The sequence below is a fragment of the Pelophylax lessonae genome, assembly GCF_965119305.1.
Source record: "Pelophylax lessonae genome assembly, chromosome: 4".
NCBI classification, from domain to species: domain Eukaryota; kingdom Metazoa; phylum Chordata; class Amphibia; order Anura; family Ranidae; genus Pelophylax; species Pelophylax lessonae.
This window is the reverse complement of record NC_138771.1, coordinates 93,496,457-93,512,678: the sequence shown is the minus strand read 5'-3', so window position 1 is coordinate 93,512,678 and position 16,222 is coordinate 93,496,457.

Sequence of the window (16,222 nt, the reverse complement as noted above, 5' to 3'; positions counted from 1 at the left end):
GCTTTTCTCTCTGTTAGTTTGAATCTTACCTATCTCACTGCACCTTCAGTGTCACCTACAACTCCACTTACCTTTAGGGGTCCCCCACGGTTCTGTCCTGGGAGCTCTACTATTCTTGATCTACACCTCCTCCCTGGGCCAGCTGATAGCCTCCCATGGCTTCCACTACCATTTCTATGCTGATGGCACCCAAATCTATCTCTCTACCCCTCAACTCACCCCATCAGTCTCCTTACGCATCACTGATTTACTAACAGACATTTCAGCCTGGATACCACACCACTTCCTAAAACTGACTCTATCTAAAACCGAGCTCATAATATTTCCTCCCCCATGTGCCCCTTTCCCAGACTTCTCTGTCAAGATCAATAGCACAACTATCTACATATTTTTTACTTTTTGCTATAAAACATATCCAATAAAAAAATGTAAAAAAATTGAATTTTTTCATCTATTTATGCCAATATGAATTCTGCTATATATTTTTAGTAAAAAAAATCCCAATAAGCATACCGTATATACTCGAGTATAAGCCGACCCGAATATAAGCCGAGGTCCCTAATTTTACCACAAAAAAATGGGAAAAATGATTGACTCGAGTATAAGCCTAGGGTGGGAAATGCAGCACTGCACCAGAGACGCACCTATGCATTACAGCACATTACATTACAGTACATTATACAGTACATTACACAGCACATTACGCAGTACATTTGGCCTCCCCCCTCCCCCCCTCAACCCAGGTCAACCATAAAGAGAAATATTATCGTAAATAAAATAAAAACCTACAAAATAAATGACTGTAAATATAATATTAAATGTAATATTAAAAAAAGGAAACCTTGAGTTGTGGTCAGTCAGTGGTACATTACAGCACATACATTACACCTCCAACACCCCCCCCCTCAATCCACATTAGGCCTTCACCTCACCTCCACTCCCCCCCCTCCCTTCAACTCACATTAGGCCTACACCTCCAACCCCCCTCTCAACCCATGTCAACCATGAATATTAAATAAATAAATATATATAAATTAAACTATTAAATATAATATAAGAACCTTGGGGTGCCGGATGCTGCTGATGTGCTGAAGTGCAGGTGTTCCCTCAGTGCCTCCCAGCCCGGGCAGCTCACTTCTTCAGCAGCGCGGCTGCCAGCACTGGCTCCTCCCACAGTGGGACGTGCGGGCCACTGACTCTCCGCTGACGGTCTCCTCCGCTGCTACAGAGGAGTCAAGCTGCGGGTTATGTTATTGGCATATTACCGTATTAACGGCGGCGGATGCGGGGCGGGGGGTCGGGGGTGAGATTAAAAGTCATCCCCAGTCATTCCTGATCGTTCCTGGCATTTCCCCATTTAAATTTTTTTCTCACTCGAGTATAAGCCGAGGGGGTGCTTTTTCAGCATAAAAATTGTGCTGAAAAAGTCGGCTTATACTCGAGTATATACGGTATATTGATTGGTTTGCCCAAACGTTATAGTGTCTACAAACTAGGCTAGATTAATGGAATTTTTTTTTTTTTTTACTAGTTATGGCAGCGATTTGTGATTTTTAGTGAGACTGTAACATTGCAGACAAATCTGGCACTAAAGCCCCGTACACACGTACCGAATGTCGGCCGAACGATCAGCCGTCTTTTGTCCGGTGCTGTCCTGTTGGTTGAAAAGTGCTAAAGACTGCACACGAATTTTGTCGGCCAACAACAGCCGACTGCAGAAGTGATATCATGTGATGGTTAACTTTCCGTGTGTTTTTTCTTCTCTGAGCATGCCCAGTCTTGCTCATCTGCTGTTTGTCGCCCGAATTCTGTACTGACTGAGGAACAATCGACCATTCTGGTGTTGGCCAACAAATATTTTAAAGCCTGCACACCAGATTCTGTTCGGCCGAAAAGTCGCAGTCGGTTGTTGGAAGCATCATACTAACAAGCCGACAATTGGCCGATCGGTCGGTGGCCGAATATTTACGGCCAACAATCGCTACGTGTGTACGGGCCTTAAGTAAAAAAATCTGACACTAACTGACACTTTTTGGGAACCAGTGACACCAATACAGTGATCAGTGCACTGTCACTGTACTAATACCACTGGCAGGGCTGGGGTTAACATAAGGGGCAATCAAATGGTTAAATCTGTTCCCTGGGAGTTCTTACTAACTGCGGGGGGGGGGGTGCTTTGACTGGTGACTGGAGGAAGACAGAGATCCACGTTCCTGCTTAGCAGAAACACAAGATTTCCATCTTCCTCTCTCAAAGGCAATCCGCATTCTGTTTACATAGGCAGGCCACCATTCTGCCTCTCTCCGGAACGATTGCAGAGTGTCAGCTAACATCAGGTCTGCCAGACCTGCTGATTGACTCTCGCTGTGTCCAATCACAGCAGGAGCAGGTAGCTGGTGGCACGCACGTGTATGTATAGGCGCCCCAGACCCTGAACTAGAAATCATGTACAGATACGTAATTTTCCCAGGAGGGCCGTCCTGCCGCAGTATATATGCGTAGGGTAGCCCAGCAGAGGTTAATAAATCAGTTCTGTTTTTTTTTTCTTAGTTTCAATGCAAGTTGCAGATAAGCTGAATAAATAAAACAAATTTTACATTGGCCTGGGCCTGGGTAAGACAAGGAAGCAGTAAGACGTTGCATCCTGCAGATGTTAAAATTTTATTCACAACTTAATAGCAAGATCTAGACTGATCATGAATTTGTAAAATACATCATTGTGAAAAGGTTCCATTACTTGGCTCATGTGGTTTCACAGAAGTAAAAATGCCCATTGCTTCTTCCTTATTCTCAGATAGAAAATAAATCATGACTCACAGGCTTGTCTTGGTGCTAAAAAGGCAGAAATGCATCTATTGTAATTACGTTTTTTATCCTTCTGCAGTGCTGCACGAACAGGGACAATCTTTCTTTATAACCTGCCATGAATCTGTAATTGCCAAATATCTCTGATTTCCTACAAATTTTGAGAAAGTGTCCTTGCGACTGTTGTCTCTGACATTGCTATTAGGTTCATTTTAAACATGGACCAAAGGCTTATATGGATTTTCATCTCACTTTATTCTTCTAATCAGGAGAGGATACTAAAACTCTATTCGAAAACCAAAAACTTGCATTTTAGTTTTGTATGTAGGTTAAATTAGGTAGATAATAAGTGAAATAATTTACCTCTGCCACACAATAATGTTTGATTTACATGCTAATGCTAGTTTCTTATGATGCCAGCAGAGAGAGTAGACAATCTTGGAAAAAAAAAATATATAACATTTCTATTGCACCTTTAATCCCTGTAGATGCAAAGTGTTTACCAAATTGGGATTAGAGTCTTTAAAGATAGGGATTTGTCAGGTGTTGCAATAGGCATGGGTGAGTAGGTATATCAATAATAGGTGGTTAATCAGAGCAGATTACTGGGCAACAAACTAGCCCAGAGCTAGTGAAGCTGCACCCACTTAGCTTCATCACAAGTATGCAGCTTAGGAGTCCGTGAATAGCTACTGCCAGTGGTGGGCAGTCAGATATTCTAATTTATAAAAGATTGCCCATACATGAATGAATGAGAAATTGTAAATTTCTATAATTTTGAAATAATTATTTTCAATAAATTTGAAGGTATCCTTTGTATGGACTATATATTGTTTTGAAAATCACATATATTTTACGAAAGAGGATACCCCACACACAGGGGTTTTCTGTGTTTTTTTGCGTTTTCTTGTGTAATATTCACTGATACGCTACTTTGCACATCATTTATCTATCATTCAAGCACATGGCACCCAGTCACTTTTGTAATTTGGCACTGGTAGAGAGTATATATAATTACTATTGAATTATTTGTATTTTAAAAGTATTTATTGCACAAGCCCTTTTTGTATAGCCAAAATTATTTTTTTGTGCACATACCCATACAATTACTATTGCACTCGGATTTCAAATTAAGTCTTATTTTTATACATATTTATATACATACTAGCAGCGCCAACACCCACCCTTACTCATTACCCTTATCAGAAACTGTGTTTTCCTGAACATTATTAAAGAGGAAGTAAAGTCACTAAAAAAAAACGAGAAAAAAAAAGCCCTGTAAAGAGAAAGGCATAATGAGCTAGTATGCATCGCATACTAGCTCATTATGAAGTACTGATCTTAAAACGAAGCCCCCGCCGTGCAGCCCCCTCAGTGACAGGATGGCCAACAGGTTCGCGTCCTCCGGCCATCTGATTGGCCGGAGGCGCGATTACATGACTCCCGCGCGTGCGCGCAGGAGCCACCGTTCACTGCATAGGACTCTGAAGGAACGGCATGGGTGGCCGTTCCTTCAGAGCGCATGCGCTGATGACATCATCGGCAGTATGCACTCTAAATATCTCCTAAATGGTGCATGTTTAGGAGATATTTATGGCACCTATAGGTAAGCCTTAATATAGGCTTACCTATAGGTAAAAGTTTGTCAAGTGGGTTTACAACCTCTTTAAAAGCATTTTACAAATGCAAATACAAAGTCTTGTGTCTTTTATTATTGTTATTATTATGCAGGATTTATATAGTACCAACAAATTGCGTTTTACAAAATGAGGGCAGAGAGTACAGATACAATACAATTTATTACATAAGGAATCAGAGGACCCTGCTCATTAGAGCTTACAATCTGAAGGGAAGGTCAAGTGATACCAAAGTTAATAAAGGTGGGGGGTGAGCTGATGGAGAAAATAAAAGTTTAGTTGTTGGTGTATACAGAATAAGCTTCCCTGAAGAGTTTTCAGGGATCACCTAAAGGTGAATAGAGTTGGAGATAGTTGGAGAGATTAGGGCAAGGAGTTCCAGGGGATGGGTGATGCTCTGGAGAAGTCCTAGAGGTGAGCATAGGAAGATATGACGAGAAAACTAGAGCATAAGAGATCTTGGGATAAGCAAAGAGACATATTTGGTTAGTATTTTTGTTTACAAACTTTTTTATTGGAAAAAGGTAGTCTTACATGAAACAACTGAGGTAACAGTGGTATGAAAAAGTAAGTCTATACAGCATTAAAGAATATACAAAAAAATCAGGGACATGCATGTTTGTATACAATGCATTTACTTATCCTGTATATCAATGTTACATCATAATAACGAATGTTGAACTTTAAATAAAAAAATAAAAAAATTATACTTGGGTACATCAATAAGGAACATATGAATATATATTTAATGCATTGTTTACAGTTTTATAAATAAACCATAGATCCTATTTGAGATAAAAAGTTTTTTGGTGTTATTTATTGAGTGGTGAATATTTTCCATGATTTGAATCTCTTCAATTCTTTTCAATATTTGTGAGAAAGGTACAACTGGTTAGCTACACATATGGTATGAATCAGTTCAATGGGATGGGGATCAATATCAGAGATATTAAGAAAAAGTAGACAATTAAGGTTGGTTAGATTGATGTCTTTACATGTTAGTATTTTTAAACAAGTTTAGTGATGTGGTTGGGGCAGAGTTGTGGATGGCTTTATAAGTTGTTGTTAGTGAATAAATAATCCCACTAGCCGTGCATATATATATTATTCAGCTGTAGCAAAGCCGGGTTGTTAGATTGTGTGGCCATCCCCCTTTGACAAAGTCAGGAAGTGACGAAACACGTCAGAGTGTGGCCACACAACGTACCAGAGGATCGGTCAGGTGAGCGGCGGTGGCTCTTGAGGGTCCATTACACCATCGCAGGAAGCGGTAGGACCGATGTGAGCACCTCAGTCCCCCCTTGTATTATATTTGATGCCTTTCTATGATGTTTTTAAAGTGCATGCAATACTAGAGTTCTATCTCTCAATAAATGGGTTATAAGCGTTACTACACTAGCGGGGCCTTTTTGTTTCCTTTTACATGATATGTGAGTGAAGCTGCTCAATTAAGGAGGTATCACTGGTACTATCATCCTGATTGCCACGGTTGGATATCTTTGCGCCGTAAGCCTGATCCATGAGAATGGAGGGCAATATGTTGGGGTAATTTGCTTGGCTGAGGGGTGTGCAGCACGGAGGTGGTGGATCTCTTTGGTGTCTTTGCACCCAGCACGCAATTGAATCTCATCTGACCATCCTATCATCACTATTCCTTTAAGTCTTTTGGAACACTTTATAAGTGGATGAGGACTGTTCATTTATTTTTCACTTTAGGAGGGATTCACAGTGGAAGTGGACTATTTTGATTTACTCACCACATATCTATTTTTACAGTGGAAGTGGACTAATTTGATTTATTCACCACAATGTAATTAATTATTTATGGTGCACTATTGTATATATTTTATATATGATTGCACATGCTATTTTGCTACAGCTGAATAATATATGTGCGTGGCTTGTGGGATTCTTTATTCACTATTTTTGATTGCTTTATTTTTTAAGCCGCAGCATTTTTGATATGATTGCTTCACTTCTATTTATATGTTGCACATATTAGTTGGAAGCAGGACATGACTAATTAGCATGAGAGCCTGCCTTATTTAAGTTGTTGTTAGTGTTTTGGATTGTATTTGTTGGAGTTAGTGGAGGGATCGGCAGAGAGGGCTAGCAGACACTGTATAGTTTCTAAGGTGGATGAGTTGCATGTGGGTACAGGCTGATAGTTGTGCCATTAGCAAAGAATTAAGAGGAAGGGGCACATGGAGGAAGGAAGGATATGAGCTCAGTTTTAGATAGATTGAGTTTGAGTGTGACATCCATACTAGTATGGCTGTTAGTAAATGAATGATGTGTAAGGCGACTGATGTAGTGAGCTGAGGGGTATAAGGATAGATTTGGGTGTCATCGGCATAGAAATGGTATTGGAAGCCAAGGGAGGCTATCAACTGACCCAGGGAAAAGGTGTTGATTGAGGATAAGAAAGGTTAAAGGACAGAACCTTTGGGGACCCCGGCAAAAAAATTAAAGAGGAGTGGAGGAATTGAAAGTGACATTGAAGGTGTGGTGGGATAGGTAAATGAGAACTAACAAAGAGTACAGTCATGGAGACCAAAGGAATATCGTTTTTTGGAGGAGAAGGGGGTGGTCAACTGTATAAAAGACAGCAGAGAGGTACAAAAGTAAGAGCACAAAATAGTGACTATTTGTTTTAGCCATTACTAAATCCTGGTAAGTTGTAGGAGTGCAGTTTCTGTAGAGTGTTGTAGGCAAAATCCAGATTGAAGAGGATCAAGAAGGTTATTCTCAGTGAGGTGGTAGTTCAGGCGGTTGTAAACAAGACGTTCAAGGGTTTGAAAGTAAAAGGCAGCAAGGACATGGGTCTTAGGTTGTTAAGAGTGGTGATCCAGCAAGAGCACAGATCAGTGCCTTTTTTAGTGGGTTGGGAAAGATGCCAGAAGAGAATGAGAAATTGAAGATGTAAGTTAAAGAGTGTAGGATAGAATAAGAGGGCGACTGTAGTATTTGAGGGAATGGGGTCCAAGGGGAAGGCGGTTAGGTGGCCATCAGAAAAAGTTTTGCCACCTGCTCTGTAGTAGCAGGGTTTAATGAGGGAAGCATTGAGTGAACAGGTGGACATGGTATGTTAAGTGGGGTAAATATATGTACAGAGGAGATCTCATCAAGAATTATATTAGTCTTATCTGTGACGTGATTTGCAATCTCCTGGGCAGTGAGTGAGTTAGTGGATAGAGGCAGTGAAGGACGAAGTAGAGAGTTTAAGGTAGAAAAGAGTTGATGGGGAGGGTGAGAGGGTGTTAATGAGAGTGATTAACTAGGTCTGTTTGGCAGTGTGGAGGCAGGAATTGTATTTCTGAAGGACAGATTTATACTGGGTGAAATGTTGGTAAGACTAAAGCCCCGTACACACGTGCAGATTGTCGGCCGAACGATCGGCCCGTCTTTTGTCCCCGGGCTGTCGTGTCCGCTGAAAAGTGCAAAAGACTGCACATGAATTTTGTCCGCCAACAACAGCCGACTGCAAAAGTGATGTCATGTGATGGTTAACTTTCCCTGTGTTTTTTCTTTTCTGAGCATGCCCAGTCTTGCAAATCTGCTGTCTGTCGGCCGAAATCTGTACTAACTGGCGAACAATCGGCCGTTCTGGTGTCGGCATACAAAAATTTTAATGCTTGCACGACAGATTCTGTTCGGCCGAAAGTGCGCTGTCGGCTGTCGGAAGCATCATTCTAACAAGCTGAAAATCGGCCGATCGGTTGTCAGCCGAATCTTTTTGGCCGACAATCTGCACGTGTGTACGGGGCTTTAGACTTACACCACAAATGCTGAAGAGTGCGGCTACATTTTTGAGATTTCAGGTGTTATCTGTTTGCCAAGGTTGTAGCAGAAAGTGTATAATTCTCTGTTTAGTGAAGGGGGCAATGTGTTCAAAGAGGATGACAGTGAACTGTTGTAGACAGAAATGGGTAGAGTGGGGCAGGACAGGGGTGAGATTTTGCTATAGAGGTAGTCTGTTGCAGAAAAGAGGAGAGAAGGGTTGACAAAGGTTTCTACATGCAACTGTTGAAAGGAAAGGAAATGGAAAACCATCTCCTACTCTGTCCACTTATAGGCGATTTCTGAAAACCCTTCTCTTCAGAAAAGCCTATCCTGTTTCCACCTAACAACTGTACTTTTATTTTCTCCAACAGCTCATTCACCACAACTGATATAGTTTCAGGAGGCTGATAGATAACAGCAACTCTCAAAGAAACTGAAAAAAAAAAATAAAAAATAAATAATAGACAAATACAATGTGCATCAAGTGAGGGAAGGGACAAAGAGGGAGGAAAACCTGAAAGGTGAAGAACCTGAAAGATTCTATGTGGGGCTAGAAGGATTTCAACTTCACCTTACTTCTGTCCACTGGGTCTGAGAGAAAAAATTCAGAGGCAGCCACAATGGAATAAAGCAGCAGGAGAGGCAGAGTTTAATTCTTAAAGCCAAATTTCAGTAACAGCAAGTAGGTTAAAGGAGTGCATGATAAAAAGTTTGTAGACAGAGGCAAGTTTGTTACGGACTGAGCGGGCATTCCAAAGGACACATGAGAAGAGTTGGCTGATTCTGGGAAGAAGAGGAACAGAAACTAGATTGTGTGGATTGTGGCTGCTTTCAGAGAATTGGGGGTGCCCTGTGTGCTGGTCAAAGTTAAAAGATGGAGGCCCAGGGTTTGGGGATATAACTCAGAAGAGACGCAGAAGGGTGAGGGAGGTAATATGGGAGTGTGTATTCTGGAAGTTTTATTAGCATGTGGGTTCAAAATTAGCAGGAGTTATTGAGTGCAGTAATAAGGAGGAGACAGTGAGGGTGATATAAATAAGCTGTGAGGTGGAAAAGTTGGGTGAAGGAAAAAGAGTTTAAGGAGAGAGCACACAATAGACCAAAGCAGAGTTAGAGAGTGCATGTTACAAAGAGGAGAGATTAAGAATGGGTAAGAGATGTAAGAGCTGGATGGGCAAACAAGATCACCTGCAGTCTGTTTAATGTTTTGCAAAGTAGTTTGTTGCAGAATTTCTCTTTGGGCAGCAGCTGAAGTGCAGTGCAAAAGTGCAATACTTAATTCAAGGGAATACTTTATTCAAGAATAATATTTGGCAGTGCACCCCAGTGGGGGGTTGCTCCATAAAGGTGGTCTAGATTTAGACTGAGATGTGTGGGTGTAGTACTTGTCAATGAATCAATTTGGAGTTCATAAAAGACACAAAGCTAGCAGGGCAAACTTCTCACAGACTACAAGATGAGCAGGAGGACAGAGTTGTAATAATTAGGATCAGTTCATAATTTAGGTGAGACAATAAGAGAACAAAACTGTGACAAACGCCCATTTGCTGGGACATTCGCCACGGGCTACTGGAGGTGTGTGGAGGCCAGACTCCTGCCCACGGACTATGGTCCCTGGCTTGTAGGGGGGTGCACCTCTGTGTGGTCGTATATGCTGGAGGACCATGGGAGTAGTGTTACTTTGGACTCAAATCCATGTCACCCCAAGATACAGACTCTGAGACTAAGATCAATGTTACAGGCCTAAAGCTGCCTGTTACAGCAGAGGACTTCTCCACACAATGAGAGACTAAAGAGATGCTAACAACGTCAAACTCAGCCATTATCTTCTGTGGGGATGTGCATTGACACTTATCATAAGGTATTTTGAAAATGGAGACGGGCATTCTACAAGCCTGCATCTTCTACTTTCATCTGTCTAGAGGTGGTTTTGTATTTACACTTCTAGGAATACGTATTCGGCTTTGTTTTGGAGGCTTGTTGTTTGTTGAGTTAATTATGATAATGTTGCAGTCTCATTCACCTATTGTCTCTTTCCAGATGGCCAAGGTATGTTAACTATGTTCTGTATACAATTACATTTGCATATGATAATGAAATCAAACACATGAGACTGTATATATTGGAAGTGAGTTGTTGAATAAAGGGTCTTTTGTTTTACCCTTCATCGAGCTTAGGCTGATGTTTGGGGGGAATTGAGGGGCCAGGTCACTGCATCACGTGAGAGTCTGGAGACCTAAGACAGAAATACTTGGTCCAAGTATTGGGGATCTGTTACAAAAACAATTATATGGACAGGGCTACAGATGTTGAAAGCAGCATATACTACCATGAAGCACATTGATTGTAGGAAGTCAATTTCACTTATAGATGGATTCTGAAAGCAGCATAGTTGACCATAAAACACATTCATAGTAATGAGCCAATTTTAGTTAGAGATGGATGTTAAAAACAGGATAGGTTACCTGTGAGGGGACAGAGAGGAGATGTTTAGATGTAGCAGTGCAGAGTTGCAATACTTAAACCAAGCAAATACTTTATCCAAGAAGAATAATTGCCAGTGCCACCCCAGCCTGAATTAAGTCATTATTATCTGGTGATTTAGAAACACTCTGGACACTGTTGTTCGGACACTTACAAACTGAACTGGTTTGCAGTAGGGTCCATTGTGGTTTGTTTTACATTTATATTGAAACCCCTTATGCAATGTGTATCTGTGTACCAAATATTTACCTTTTACCACTTAACAATACAATACAAATTGTAGTTGTCTGGGACTCCAGGTCTTACAGGATCATTCTGTGGACACATCATATTAATATGGGTGATAGACAGGGGAAAAATGAAGGGCAACGAAATCCCTAAAAAAGGCCAAAACAAAAACGTTTCTTCAGAATTGTGACATTTGAGGTGCCAGATATCGACATACACATAATAAAAAGATGACACATTTTTATTAATATACTCATTTAAAAAAAAACAAAAAAAAAAAACACAGGTTTGAGAGAGATAAAATATATAGATATATATATAGTCATATCAATTACAGGATACTGTACATAGGATACTGTACATAGAATAATCTAAGCTCTTTTATGCATGTTCACTGATGCTGGCCAAGAGTATTTATCTGGACATATTTTGCCTTTACTTTGCTTCATCAGGAGATGTTCTACTATATTCCAAAAGCTATATTAAAACATGACAAACAACTAATAATGAGTCAAATGCACATGAATCTAGTCCCACAAAAATTTTCCTGAAAGGCATCTCACCGCCAACAAGTTCGTTCAATATACACAATAACCAGATGTAACCCCCAGAGGAGAGTCCAACACAATTGGAGCCCTTTTAGAGCCCAGGATGGTATATGGTGAACAACAGGAGCCAAGGATGCCAGGGATGATATTACAAATGCATTATATATATATATATATATATATATACACCAAGACAATTTTTTTTTTATAAAGTACCTTACAAAAAAATGTGGATAAATATCAGCACTCTAGAGCACTGTCAAGAAACCTGCCAGTCCCCATATAATGACCAATGAATCTAAAAAATAAAATGACCAAGATATTGAATAAGATAACAAAAAAAACTCTCTTCAAAATAAATCTGGCTTCAAAAGATAAGGCAAAGATGATAAAGAGCTATAAGCTATAAAGCTATAAGACTGTGGCAAAGCAAAAAACTGGTATAAACAATATGTACCCGTGCTATAGCAAACCAAAAAATATGCAGCCAAAAAATGAAATACCAATTTTTGCTGCTGACTAAGAGTAATGAATCACCTTAAAAGACATATACTATGTACTCACTTCAGTGTAAAGGGTTACAGCACTTCCCAGAAAGTTCTATTCAAAAATAAAAATCCATATGCCATAAATAAATAAGAGTTCATAATCCTACAGTCTAAACTTGTGTACGTGCCCAGTGTTCTTTGCAACCCACATTCACTTCTGTGCAATAGGAAAGATGTGCTGGTAGTATCATACTCCAAGATGGGATTGATCCAGACAGAGAACAAAATGGACCATAAGGGTAACACACTGCACTCTTTGGATCATTTTGACCCTTTGTTTTACCAAGTGGGTCAATATAGGGCACCATCCATTCTGTCCTGATTGGATGCAGCTCTACCCTTATTTGAAAAGTCTCCTTTTCAATCCCCCAGAATTGGTGTGAGACTCAGAATTGTTTTCAGAAAGTGACATACATTAAGAAGAGAGAGGGGGCTCAGTGTCTGCACCACCTAAGGGAGAAACATAAAAGGGCATCAAGGCAACCACACAGTGAAAAACAGGGAAACAATCCTGTTTACACGGAGTGCCCAAGAGATAGAATAAGGTTGCCTATCCCAAAGGGGAAACATGGCACAGGTTGCAAAGGCCCAGGGAAAGAGTGCAAGGGGGAAGGAACACATGTGGGGCATTTAAAGGGACACAAGGGCCAGACAGTAGGGTCCACCATGGGCACAGACACATAAGTATCCAAACCCACACTGTGACTAACTCACCCTGGCATCCTGGAGTATATTCAGTTACCAGAATGTTCTATTCAAAAATTCAGTTACACCTGCCCAGAATTCTTCCAATGCCCTTCCTGGGTCCAGTCTTTGATTCGCTTATCAGATTTACCTTCAGAGTCCACATGCCTAATGCAGCATTTTTTATTAGACTCAAGCATCTTGTCCACCCGCATGGTTGAAGCTAAGCATACTCAGCTGCCCTGTAAAACATGTACCAAAGCAATACGTTTAAAAAGTCTGTTTGATGAAAAGCAGAAATTTTAATAAGGCTTAAATGGCAACATTAAAATGCTAAATTAATTTACTTAACATGACTGCAAGAGGTCCTTAACCTGTCTATGTACATCTGTACAATGTATACAACCTACTACAGCAAAACTGAAATTTTTTAATGAAAAAAAATGCTTTCTAAATAGCCATTAAGTGACAACTCCCAGATGCTTGCTTTTGGTTGTAAGCAAAGCTGAGTGGAGGTTCCCCACATCTATAACATTTCCTCATCCTAGACCCCCCATGCAAAGCACTTTGTTATGGGGGTTTGTAGGCAAGAGGTTTATCAGAGTCTGTAAGCTCTCTTTAACAATAAGGGGGACACAGATAATGCCCTCTCTATATGAATCACGTTTTTACCTCCCCCCCATCACTCCCCTTTAGCAGCAGAGGCAGCAGCTGAGGGTGTATACACACTGATTTACATTATGACTATGGCAGGATTTATGTCCCCTGTCAGTTTTCCCCTGTACACACCGAGCATGTGTAAGATTCTGGTACCTTCGGTACCCTTCCAGCCCATTTCTTCCGCATATAGGTACCTGTACCTTTAAATCTCATGACGTCATCACTAGGCGCCGCTCTGAGCGGCTATTTCAATCGCCGGCTTTCACTCACAAGGTGTTCGTGCAAACCGCTTGTTACACAGCCTTGTCTGACGCTGCCGAAGCCTCCAGCTATTTCCTGTATCTCGCTACTGATCCTGTATCTCGCTACCTGATCCTTGTCTCACTACCGGACCCCTCATCTCTCTAAACCAACTAGTGATAAGTACTCCACAGGGGATTCCTTCCTATCAACTTACACTATCTACTCTTGCATACTAAAGACTGTTGCTATCTATGCATTACTATTTCTATCATCTGCACTGTTACATAGATTGCTAGCTCTTGAGTCTACTACCATCTATATCCTTGCACTGAGTTGGCAATTCCTGTATACTTCATCTGCTGTCCCCTACCACCTTTTATTTGTACATGATTGCTAACCTATCTGCATACTATCTATCACCATCTGCTAACACTCCTGAACATTACTATTGAGTGCCTATCATTGCTATCACTACTCACGCCTGTCCTTTCAGCACATCACCTCTATACTATCGTATACAACCTATCACTCCAGGAACATCTTATCTGAGTGCCTGTATATTTGCATGCTGAGGCAGGCTGGGCCACAATGATGAGTCTGGAGAGTTGGATATGGTGATTCAACACATCTCTACACGACTACTGAGTGGAAATTCTGCAGCTGCAAATCCAGTTCACTAAACAAACGCCGGAGCGTTACAGCATGACCCAGTTAATGGGACCACTTTGCAAGTCCTCCCAACAGTGTGCAATGCATGTGTTTGCGGCATTGTAGTGCAGCAATGAAGCAGTTAAAGCAGGTGGTGAATTGGCGATACAATACTTCCTTGCTGCCTGTCAAATGCCTACTCACCTTGCTTGCTTCTCCTTTCCAAGCTCCTTCTTGCTGTGGATTGTTGAGGAAAGATAATCCAACATTATGTTCCTGAGTAGGGATGATCGAACTTTTCAAAAGTTCGGTTCGGCCAGAACATCCGAACTTCCCGAAAGTTCGGCCCGGATTTCAGAACCCCATTGAAATCAATGGGACCCGAACTTCAGTAATCAAAAAACACCATTTTGAAGCCCTAAAACCCAATAAATGCCCCTAAAAAGTGCCTAGGGTTCTGGGTCATGCCCCAGGGACTATTAATCACACAAAAAAAGTTCTTAAAAATTGTCATTTTTGATAGAGAGCCAATTATTGAAAAAAATTAAAAAAAAAAAAATTTCTTTTGATTTAGTGTCTGGGGGGTCTAAAACATGTACCTGTGAAGATTCAGCTCTGTAGCATGTCCAGAACCAGAAAAAAAAGATTGTTTGTATTAGGTCACTTATAGAACAGGGATATGGCTCCGCTATTTTCACACCTTGCCGGTTGTGTAGCAAGCGTTTTTTTGGGCATTTTTTGGGGGACTTTGGAGGCAGGCAAAACATCTGAACTTCTGTGTAGGGGTATATATACATACACCCATGTCTGTATATATACACATACACATATATAGGTGTGAAAATAGCAGAACACTATGCTTGCGCTAATGAAATAATGAACACCAATATGTCTCCGCTCCTAACACACCTATATATGTGATAAAAGGATGTGAATAGCCTCAAAGTCAAAGACAAGGAAGTACCACATAAGCAGCGCTTAAATGAGTGCATACATAAACCATATGTGCAAAATACAGCAATCAAGTGAGATAGATGTACTAGTAATAAATACAAAAGTCCATCTTGACCAATCGGAAAGGGGATGACCCGTCACCATGAAGTGAAAAGATAATGGATGGCAAACTTCCACCGCGTGACCCCCTTAGGCAGTCAACACTCACCGAATGCCTGAAACAACTGAGCCTTCAGAGTACCAATATAAATCCCGGATCACTCCTCAGGATAATCAACACTGGCAGGTGAATCTCTCTCAGGAAAGCTCACAGAAGACTGGAACACTCAGAACGGCATCACATGTGTATGAAAGGGAAAACTCATAGGGCAGTAGTTCTAAAAACTTTATTGTAAAAAAACCCAAGCCCCGTCCCCCTCACATAAAACTCACATGTAAATTGTAAATATTAGGCATATAAACGAGAGGAGATGGCCAGAAGGTTTAGCGACCGATGGCTCACCAGTATCATACCGTCCCCAGGGTACCGGATCAAGACACCGCCGCTGCTCCCCAGACAGTCCTGCTATCACGTTCGCCTATCTCCGCTCCGCCGTGTTCCCGACACTTGGTAGCACTCGTCAGCGTTCGGCGATTTCCGCCTACAACTCGCCGACAGCACGTAGTGGTTGGGGTGGTAGCGTGCTCACGCCTGACGCGTTTCGTCTGATTGGCTGACTTCAACTGAGGGCGTGAGCATGCAAATCACCCCCGGTTATTTATCTCCCTCCTCGCCGCTACACTTAACCCTTAATGGCCAATCAGACATGCGAACATGACGATAGCCAATAGGGAAAGTGTGCTGGTTCCTAGGAGATCATTGATACCCAGAGGACATTGGAATATATACTATTCACAATCTGATCTGTGCTAACTTCCCCTATGCAGGCATAAATTGTCACACAGGAGAAGTAAAGCTTGCATACACCCCAACTGGATCTGATCAATAGCAATATGTATT